This window comes from Mus musculus, chromosome 15 (assembly GCF_000001635.26).
Source record: "Mus musculus strain C57BL/6J chromosome 15, GRCm38.p6 C57BL/6J".
NCBI lineage: Eukaryota > Metazoa > Chordata > Mammalia > Rodentia > Muridae > Mus > Mus musculus.
Genome location: NC_000081.6, coordinates 8,454,915 through 8,465,834, shown reverse-complemented (window position 1 = coordinate 8,465,834; position 10,920 = coordinate 8,454,915). Strand labels below are relative to the sequence as shown.

The 10,920-nt window shown below is 39.4% G+C and overlaps 1 protein-coding gene across 2 annotated transcripts in view; it reads left to right on the top strand.

The window, feature by feature from the left end:
• The first annotated feature begins 519 nt into the window (after nt 1-519).
• The window catches only part of Nipbl (NIPBL cohesin loading factor), a 175,492-nt gene continuing 165,091 nt past the window's right edge, over nt 520-10,920 (top strand). The window contains exon 1 of one of the 2 annotated variants that reach the window (XM_006519994.4): nt 520-596. The gene's annotated coding sequence lies outside the window, so the exon portion shown is untranslated. The remainder of the gene's footprint in view (nt 597-10,920) is intronic. The other variant, XM_006519995.2, reaches the window with a different exon arrangement.

Sequence of the window (10,920 nt, the reverse complement as noted above, 5' to 3'; positions counted from 1 at the left end):
TGAAACCCCATGCCCTCCTCGACATAAATCAGGAAGCTGGTCTGTGACTGCATTGACCACACCTGGACTGTTGCCTCCCCACCCCACCCAACCCAACCCCCCACCCCACCCAACCCAACCCCCCACCCATTGCTGGACTGTTCCACTTTCCTGGGGAGGGAGGTTATTCTTAGAAATCTAACTTTTGCTGGGCGGTGGTGGTGCACGCCTTTAATCCCAGCATTTGGGAGGCAGAGGCAGGCGGATTTCTGAGTTGGAGGCCAGCCTGGTCTACAGAGTGAGTTCCAGGACAGCCAGGGCTACACAGAGAAACCCTGTCTCAAAAAAACTAAAAAAAGAAAGGAAAAAGAAAAAAGAAATCTAACTTTTTTACCCCCCACCCAACCTCGCAAAGCGACGTCATCATCACTAGATTACTAGTGTGACCAACAGAACACTTCACAGTAAGCAAACACATGCAATAATATAAGTGAAACAAAAACATTTAATTTGGTACCGTCTTCCTCGCTCAACCAGACAGAACTCCGCGTGAAGAGCGGTTTGAATGTAAGCTCAGGTATGAGGCAGCGCGACTTTCCCCACGCTTAACCGCTCAGGTAACTCTAATGTTACCAAGTCTCTCTTAGTGTTTTCTTCCAGACGCGCCAGCCCTCATCCCGGAGTCCCTGTCTTCGTGAGTTCTGTAAAACTGTTTAAATTAATAGAGCCTTTAGTTTGGGACCTCGTCCCTGATCAGGAGTTCAGAAGGTCGGGACTGGGCGGGCTGCGATACTATAAATGGGATATTCAAGCTTCAAATGCCAGGAGTTGTGGACACTAGAAGGGTACCCTGGCAGCCCAATTGTTTCAAAAGAACATCATCACTGTCTTTCATACACTGACAAAGATTTGACCAGATTCCTGAAAGAATTAGGAGCAACATTATAGTCATACTTTATATTATTTGTACTTTGTTTATCTATAGATACACAGATTCACTTTTATGATAGTTTATTACATAGTCATGTTCAACTAAATCAATTGTAAAAGTAGAAGTTAAAAATAATATCCCCCGGGCTGGTGAGATGGCTCAGTAGGTAAGAGCACCTGACTGCTCTTCCGAAGGTCAGGAGTTCAAATCCCAGCAACCACATGGTGGCTCACAACCGTCCATAACGAGATCTGACTCCCTCTTCTGGAGTGTCTGAAGACAGCTACAGTGTACTTACATATAATAAATAAATAAATAAATAAATAAATAAATAAATCTCCCACAGGCATACAGATACAGTGTAAATCTAAAGGCTAGGGAGAGCCATGGTGCACAGACAACAAATATTATGAATAACATAATTTGTTTTGTAAATTACTTTGTCATTCTCTTATGGAATGAAAACACATCAAGCAGAGAGAAGCTTTTGTTTAACTGAAGCAGAGTCCAAGAAGAACCTCTGCTGAGTCTTGACAAGAAAAGAAAAAGTATGTTTAATGGGAAAAATGAATTCTCCATAATTTCCTGCATGCTTGGACTATACATGGTTTATCTCATGCTTTCCACCAAAAAGCCAAATGAGATTTTATTTCAAGAAATTTTCTCGGTTATAAAAAGGTAGAAGTTACAGAGTTAAGGATGTGAGCATTTATCCTCAAGAATAAATGTTATTCTTAAATTAATGCCCTTTCCAGTTGCTCCCTCCAAGTAAAGGACTTTAGCACCTACTTTTCTTGTCTCATTTTCAATTTAAACAAATTAGCCAGGAAGATTAACTTCAACGTAGTCAGGTTATTAGTGGTAGGATGGAAATGAAAATATAGACATTAGGATTCAGACTATTTTGTTACTTTAATGACTAAATTTTGTCTTTTTCTTTTAAACCGATGTAGATTTGAAGATGTGAAAATTATTTGTAGTTGTTTCATTTCATCTAGGTCTTAATATTAGTAATTTTTAGTACAAATAAGGACTAGCATTACAGTGTACATACTATGCCTGTGATCACTTGTATGTAAGTAGCTATATATAGCCTAGAGAATTTTGTGTGATAATGATTTATTAAGACTCAGCCAACCAATTTTTCCCTTTCTTACAAACTCTTTGTGACTTGGGCCAATCAGTTTCAGCTTATTCATCAGGGAAAGAGACACAGTTGTGTAACACTTTAGTCATGGCATATTCATTTCTTAGTAAAGCCAAGGCGATTTCTTGGTTTCTAATTTCAGTAAAGTGGAAAGTTTCAGAAAAACCTGGGAAAGGTTGACTAGTAACTTTTTTGTTGTTTAGAAGAAAAGCAATATTAAAAAAAATTCTTGGGTGTTACTTAGTGACTTAAAAATATACTTTTCAAAACACCTATGTCCTTTCTATAAGGAAGACTATATATTTGAAATGTTTCAAAATTAAATGATAACATACATTTGAGTTGATTTTTATGCTAGGCATTGCACTAACATCTAACAATTCTCCCTTCCTTTCCCTCCCCTCAGCCATGTACACCAGCCACCATTATAATTTCTAACTGCTAAGGAGAGAATGGGTTGAGAGAGTTCCATCTCAGGATAGGAAGAGTTACATACAAATGTCTGAGTCACGATGATGTCAATCTAAGTATCACTTCAGCCTTGTGTGTGTGTGTGTGAGAGAGAGAGAGAGAGAGAGAGACAGAGACAGAGACAGAGACAGAGACAGAGACAGAGACAGAGAGATTGGTGTCACAATGTATCTGCACTGGCATAGCACAGGCAAGTGCTTGTAATGTTCCGACTCCAGCCTCCTGAGGGGTGGAATTTTAGGCATGTGTCACTGTGCCCTGCACAGTTGTGTATTTCTTGTGTCAGAGTAGCAATAAGAAGGCAGTTTAGTTCTACTTGTAAGATAGCGGAAGAGGAAGTAACAGAGTGTAGAAGGAGGTACTAATGTTTTACTCTTGCGGAGCCACACTGAACTGTGCTAATATGAGTTGGGTCGTCTTTGTTGGATAAAGCTATGAGAACATAGCTCAGACTCACTGAGTAGTCAAGGCTAGCCTTGAACTCCTGATCCTTCTGCCTTTTGAGTGCTGAGATTCCAAGTGTATCTCACCATGCCTGGCTTCAGAGAAAGTGTTTTTAAATCTCTACTTATTGTGTAAGTGACACTTACTTATGTAAGCATGTATGTATTTATAAAAATGGAGTGTGCGAGTGGTGGTCTGTGTGGGGTGTGGCTGCATGATGCATGCATGCCAAGTATGTATGCAGAGGCCACAGCAGAGCATGCGTGTCCTCACCTGTCACTCTCCACTTTATTCGCTGGAGCGAGGGTCTCTCACTGTACCGGGAGCTAGCTCACTGCTTCAGCCAGGCTGGCTAAGGGAGCTCTTTAGGAAATGCTTCTTTTCACCCCTCCCCCAGATGCTGGGGCTACAGGTAGGTCCATGCAATGCCTAGCTCTTCACATGGGTGCTGACGATTCAGACCCCGGTTTTAATCCTTGTACGGCAAGTGCTCTTGTCCACTAAGTCATCCCTGACCGCTCTGCAGTCCACAGTTAACCAAAACTGCTTTTGTGAAGTGTGTAAGTGTGTGCATGTCTGAGTATAAACTCTAACACAGCTAGCAAGGGGCCGATGAAAGATCCCAGTAACCTTATCATAAACATACTTGCTGATATCGCTAAAGCTAATTTTCACTTAGGATTTAGATTACATTTGACCTTTAATCCAGGGATGCTGGATTCCTTGAACTATAATTTTTAGATTATAACCCAGTTTATCCTCACTTTATAAAAAAATAATTCATAGTTTAAAAACTTTAAGACTCTCATCCATTCACATTTTTGGTTCAAATTTACGTTCTAGATCCGAACCATTCTATTTTTAACTATAATTCTCTATATGAATTAGAATTTTTCTGAGACACCAAAGTGGTCTTGCCAGATGTCCACAGTTTTTACCACAACATTTACCGGAAACTTCATTCTTCTTTCCAAGAGAATCTAGACACACTAGAAAGGGGCTGTGTGGCATCCGATGAGATTAACCTGCAGCTTTTGACTTAACTGATGTAATTCTATTAATGGAGTCACATCTTTGCGATGTTTGTGGAAACACATTTATTATGGTAGATTCTTAATTCTATTGAATTCAGATTTTTAACTATTTGAGGATGTCCTTTAATTTCTAATTTAAGATTTGCCGGCGGGAGTGCTGGAGAAATGGCTCAGTGGGTAAGAAAGCTTATTCTGCAAGTGAGCAGGAAAACCTGAATTCAGACCCTTGCACCTATTTTTTTTTTTAAAGCTGGGAATGATCCCACGTGGGTCTGTGGTAATATCAATTTGCCCAAAATAACACAGTTTCAAGTGAGTTGTTGTGTTTTCCATTTGAAAACTTTGGACTTCCTAATTTACTTTGAATGCAATGTGAGAATTGAGATTCTTTTATGTTCTTTAATTGGGGTAGTCATTCTGAATTTATCAAACATACTCTGTTAGGTGATGACAAGCTAGATATGGTCCCTTCGTAGTGGAATTCATGGTTTGGAGCGTAAGACATAAATAAAATAATCGCATCACAGTATCTAAATACAAATTGAGGTAAGCAGGCTAAAGGAAAAAAAAAAAAACTTATGAGCACACCGGCTTGGTGGAAAATAATGTTGTTCCAAGCATTGGGAAAGATGGCTAAGCAGGTGGAACAGAGCACTAAGGCAGAGGGGGATGGAGACAAGGCTGGGGCAGTTAGAAACACACCCAAGACTTATTTAAGGCTCTTATCTCTTATCTTTAAAGTAACACGAGCCATTGAAGACTTTTAAGCAGCCAAATTACATTATCAAATTTATGTTTTGAAAAGATCACTGTGGCAGCAGGAGAAAGTTGGGGGCAAGGGATGTATCACTGTGGATGCCAGAAGCCCAGACTGTAAGCAATTCCTGTAATGGTAGGTGAGATTGATGGCAGCCATTTTGCTCATATCCTGAGTTCTGTTATCTATCCAAATCTATAACTGTAAATAATTCAGCATTTTCACATTTAAAAATGTAGGACTTCAACTGTAATTACTTACCAAGGAATTATAACTACATTCCACTAAATTGGTGTTTCTGGAAATAAATACACAAAATCAACAGATACTTAGAAGATAAAATGAAGAGCTAAGGCCATAGCTCAGTGGTAGAGCATTGGTTTAGCATGCTGGACACTCTGGGCTGAATTCTCAGTAAACAAGGCCGTCTCTCTCCCTCTCCCCATCCCTCTCCTCTCACACACAAACCTACAAATTGGATAGCAAGAAGGGAGGCTATATATTTTAAGGTTTCTGAGTATTTTCCAATATTATATATTAAATACTCTATAACTCCTTTTGGCTTATATAATGAAGTTTCTTCCCACTGTAAATCCCTAAGGATTTAAAATAATACTGTGATTATTATAGTTCTACAAGGTTAATATTTAGAGAAAGTAATTCTCACCATCTACACTTCCTCTTTTGAGAAGCATCTTTGTCTTTTATGGTTTACAATTTTAGAATCACTTTTCAACTTCTATGGGAACGGAGCTGTAAATTAATCCCTGAACATTTCTTCAAGGCTTCTCTAGCAAAGTGCTCTCTGTATAGTTCACAGACTTCTTGTTGTGACTAGAGTTCTAACTAATAGGTCTTGTGCTAAAAATAATGCATTAGTTACTTCATTTTCCTGCGGTAAGACAACTAGGTTGTGAAATCTTGTTGGAGGAGTTACACTAATGCTGCTTACTTCAGAGCTAAAATTTATGGTTATTAAAGAATAACACTGTTTTAGGTTGAAACAGTCTCTTGTAGTTCTGCCTGACCTTGAACTTGGTATGTAGAGGAGGTAGGCTTTGAACTCCCAATCCTCCTGCCTCCAACTCCTGAGTCTAAGATTCTGAGACTATAAATGTCTGCTACCATACCAGCTATGTTTTTGTTGCTTCTCAGTAGAGGGTAAACCCTACTGTTTCATGTGCTCATATATTGAGAGAGCTCTCTTTTTACATTTTATTGGAGACAAGATCTCATCAAATTTCTCAGGCTGCTTCTGATCTTGTCTATATCACAGGCAGGTTGAGAACTTGATCACAGGACACCTCCTGTCTCAGCATCATAGTAGCTGGGATTACAAGCCTGGCCTAAGAAATCCTAAGAATCAAACTTTGTCTGAGCCCAGGTACCTACTGCAATTGTGTTCTGTTGGCTGCTGCAAGGAAGGTATTGGCAATCACTGAACTTGAGCCTGTAAAGAAAAAATTTCAAGAGCTGATGGATTTATGAAGGAATGGTTATTAATATTCCAATCAGAACATGGGAGATGGGAAGACATTACTAGGCATGTGAATTTTTGTCCCATTCCAGAACTGCCCTGTATGTAATAGGATCACAGGATGGAAGAACTGATGAGCCATTTGCTAGAAATAAAATCTGAATTTCAAAATAACTTCACAACTGTTCATTAGGTTGAATTACGTGCTGCGTTCCTGCAGCTGACTCCCGTGTTGGGGTTTTCTAGGGATCTACGCTGTCAACCTGCTTCTGCTTCAGGAGCAACTGACTGTTGAAAGCAAACAGTGCTCACCAACAACACAGTGCTCCTAGGATTCTGAAGACGAATATATACAGCACATCGGGCTCTGTGGCTTTTCTCTTGCAATTGTTTGAGTCTTCCAAACATGGTCATACATAGTCCTTTTCTTAACCCATGGAAGACAAACCCAAGAGTCACGCTCAAGAGTGTGAACCTGGATCAGCTGGAATTCAGATCGGCTCTGTGTGTATGAAGTCCTTGTTTGGCGCTAACCACTTTTACTGAGATAGAATTAACATAGTGTACAACTCAACCTCTTAAACCTCACTGGTTTGTTTTCCATGTCCACACAGATTGGTGTAAGCATCACTGCAATTTTAGAACATCATAATCTCAAAAAGGATACCTGTAGCTTATGCCCCGACCCCTCACCCCGCCTTGGCAACAGCACCTTTAAACTGCCACGAATACACTTTCTCTCTGTATAGACCCTCTCTACAGAGGTCTCTCTCTTGCCAGTTCACGGGGATGAAAAGAATCATACAGTGTATAAAGTTCTGTGAGTAGCTCCTTGTGCTTAATGGTGTTCTGTGAGGATTCGGCAGCGTTGCAGCGTGTGTCTTATGCCATGGTGGAGCGATATCCCACATGTCCTTTATGGTTATGGTGTGTCTTGTGCCATGGTGGAGCGATATCCCACATGCCGTTTATGCACATTTGTTGATTCATAGTCACTCCCCTTCACTTCTGGTTCCTGGGAATAACGCTGCATTGCTCGTGCACACATCTCTATGTAGATGCACATTTTCATTTCTCTAAAATCACTAGGTCACATGGAACTAAGTGCTAGTCATTCAAAGGCATGCCATTCTGTTCTGCAAACTGGCTACACTATTTACACTCCTAAGGTAGTGCCGAGGCTTTCAGTTTCTCCGCAGCTTTGACAATACCTTTAATCTGGAATGCTGTTCCACTTCTTGAGTGACTAACTAATGAAATCAAATGTCTTCTCATGCTCTTATTGGATATAGGTACCCAATTTTTACCATCTTTGGACAGTATCTGATAGTCAGATTCTTTGCCTATTTTAAAATCAAATTATTTTTGAGTTTAGTTCTTTACAGATTACACACACAGATCCCTTATTTGATGGCAGGTGCTTTCCTTCCCTGTTCTGAAGATAGTTGTTCTTGCTCTCAACTTTCACTCGCGTGGGCGCCCCTTAGATAGAAGACTTTGATGGCGCCAGTGTGAACTGGAGCAACTGATGCTTCGTTTTCATAGTTAACAATCCTTTGCCAAATCCAAAGTCATACAACTTTACCTGTCCTCATAGTTTCATAGATTTTGATTTTCCTATGTCATTGATTTTTGAGCTAATTTTTGCAAATGGTGTGAGGGAAGGGTCCTAGTCTTTGCATATTGCTACTGAGTTGTGCTAGGCCGCTTGTTGAACAGCACCTTGGTTCTTTAGCAAAACCTTATCTTTTGTAATGTCAGCATTGCCTTCAAAATTAACTAACTAGTATATGACCCTAATTTGCATATATGCAAATTTATGTGCAGATTATGGCGATATGTATATATATATATATATATATATATATATATATATATATATATAATAATACCCTAAATTGCTGATTTAGATATTTGGGCCATGCTTTAGAATACTACAAAACTCAATAATTTTGAATAGATAATCGACTATAATTCAAGTTTTGTATGATTTAAAACATATGTGGCCATCCATGAGCTTAAAATAGTATATGTGTGGGGGTGTACATGTCATGGTGTGTGGATGGAGGTCAAATTTCAAGTTTCTCCATCTACCTTCCATTGGTTTCCAGACTAGAGCTCAGGCCTGCAGAGCATGTGTAATTACCACTGAAACATCTCGCTAGCCAAGCTAGCTTCGTGACTTTTGATTGTCAAGCTTTACTACTAAGAACGGAATGCTCTACAATACGGCACAATCCTCACTTCCACTCTTGTTCTAATCCCTTTTACCACTAGGTGACAGGAACAATCAGGACCAAGTTTATCTTTGACTTGAAAGAGCCAAAATGTGTGGAGAGGGTAGAAGCTAACAATGACTGGGTAGCTGTCAAGTGAGGGCCGGCAGATTGGATGGTAAATAAACTCTGACTAACTGGAAAGTTAGGAAGGTGTAGCTAAGGAGTCTACATAGAGATTCAAAGTTTCATTTCATGTTAATAATTAGCTGCTACAAAGTAGTGTTAATCTCTTGCTTTCTTAGGAAATCCACTTGTTTTCCTGATCTTTTGTTTTCAGGCAAAATGTAAAAGACAGGGCAACTGAGTAACTCCCAGGGCTAGGTGATGTAAGGTTTGCAGGTTCTTGAGGAGAGCCCAGCATCTGAAATATTTGAATGAATACAATAAATAAAAAAGTTCATTCAGAATTTTTTTTGAGAGAAAATAGTGGGTTAATAAGCCATAGCAAGTATCCCTTAAAGTTCTTGCCTCTTATTTTTATAAACTGCGTCCAACCCTGTCGGTTCAATTAGCACATGGATAAAGATGTCTCCTGTCTCCGTATCTAGCTATTTCCTGGATATCTACATGCATTCCCAATTACCTAGCCAGTGAACACCTCAAGTTTTAACTTTTCTTTCTTCTTTTTCCTTTTCTTTCTTTCCTTCTTTCTTTTTCTTTCTTTCTTTCTTTCTTTCTTTTTCTTTCTTTCTTTCTTTCCTCCCTCCCCTCCCCTCCCCTCCCCTCCCCTCCCCTCCCCTCCCTCCCTCCCTCCTTTCTTTCTTTCTTTCTTTCTTTCTTTCTTTCTTTCTTTCTTTCCCCTTCCTTTCCTTTTTGGTTTTTCGAGACAGGGTTTCTCTGTGTAACAGTCCTGGCTGTCCTGTAACTCATTCTGTAGACCAGGCTGACCTTTGCACTCACAGAATCTGCCTGGATTTGCCTCCTGAGTGCTGGGATTAAAGGCATTCACCACCACACACAGCTAAATTTAACTTTTCTAACATCAAATTTCTTCTTCCTGCTCTAAGCCTGTTACACTTAATCCTATACGTCAAGTACACTCTGATCATCTCAAGCAGTGGTTCTCAACCTCCCTAATGCTGGGACCCTTTAGTACAGTTCATGTTGTGATGACCCCCAATCACAAAATCATTTCACTGCTACTTCATAACTGTAATTTTGTTACTACTATGAATCATAATGTAAATATCTAATCTATAGGGTATCTGATATGTAATGCTCTGGAGTCAGTAGCAACCCACAGGTTGAGAACGCAAAGGTTGCAAGATCAGTTACCCTTGACTTCCTCATCCTTTCTCTTACATATCCATTGATTTGTCCTTGATTCTATTTTATCTTTTAATTCCTCCTGCTTCCCCCTCAGATTTTATAGCCGGGCCTTTATAAGTGATTTCAACATATAATTACATTAATTTCTTATTGAGTCTCCTTTCTCCACCCTCTTTCACCTTCTATTTTTCTCCCCACTGCTTAAGCAGTTGTTGTTTGGTTGGTTTGGTTGCTTTAATTGAAATTACAAAAGCAATATCTTCGTAACAACAACAACAACAACAAAAAAAGCAGTATGTCAAAGACTGTAACAATTTAAACAAGTGGGCTCCTATTGTGCAATTGTATGTAACTCCTAGGCTAGCCACACTTTCCTTATCCTGTCTGGATAATGTAACTGCAGTTTGTGGTTACTGTGCAGCTACTCCAAAATGCAAAGTTTTCAAACTTAACCTGGGGGAGTAAAAGCAATTCTTTTAGACTCGATAAGAGCACCACATCCCAGCCTCTTTAATTTCTTATATCTAAACTAGGTTTCAGGTTATAATTTTCTAATCCACATATATTTTTGTTTTGTCTCTTCATTAAGAATAACTGATTTAGTCTCTATTTCCCTGTCAACTATTTGGAAATTACTTCACTGACATTAACAATTTACCATCATTGCAAAGTTTTAATAAAACCTACATTAACATCAGTAATTTCATAGTACTTCTGATGCAACCTATTGCATGTTTTAAATGTATTGGATAATAATTTGTCAGCTATATGAGAAAAGAAACAATTTCTCATTTCTCATGTACTGTTTCCAGTACATCAGTGGTTCTCAACCTTCTGATGCTGTGACCCTTTAATATAGTTCTTCATGTTGTGGTGACCCCTAACCATAAAATTATCTTGGGGCTACTTCATAATTGTGATCTTGCTACGGTTACAAATTGTACACTGGGCGTTGTGGCGCACGCCTTTAATCCCAGCACTCGGGAGGCAGAGGCAGGCGGATTTCTGAGTTTGAGGTCAGCCTAGTCTACAGAGTGAGTCTCAGGACAGCCAGGGCTACACAAAGAAACCCTGTCTCGAAAAACCAAAAAAAACAAAAAACCCCAAATTGTAACGTATACATCTGATATGT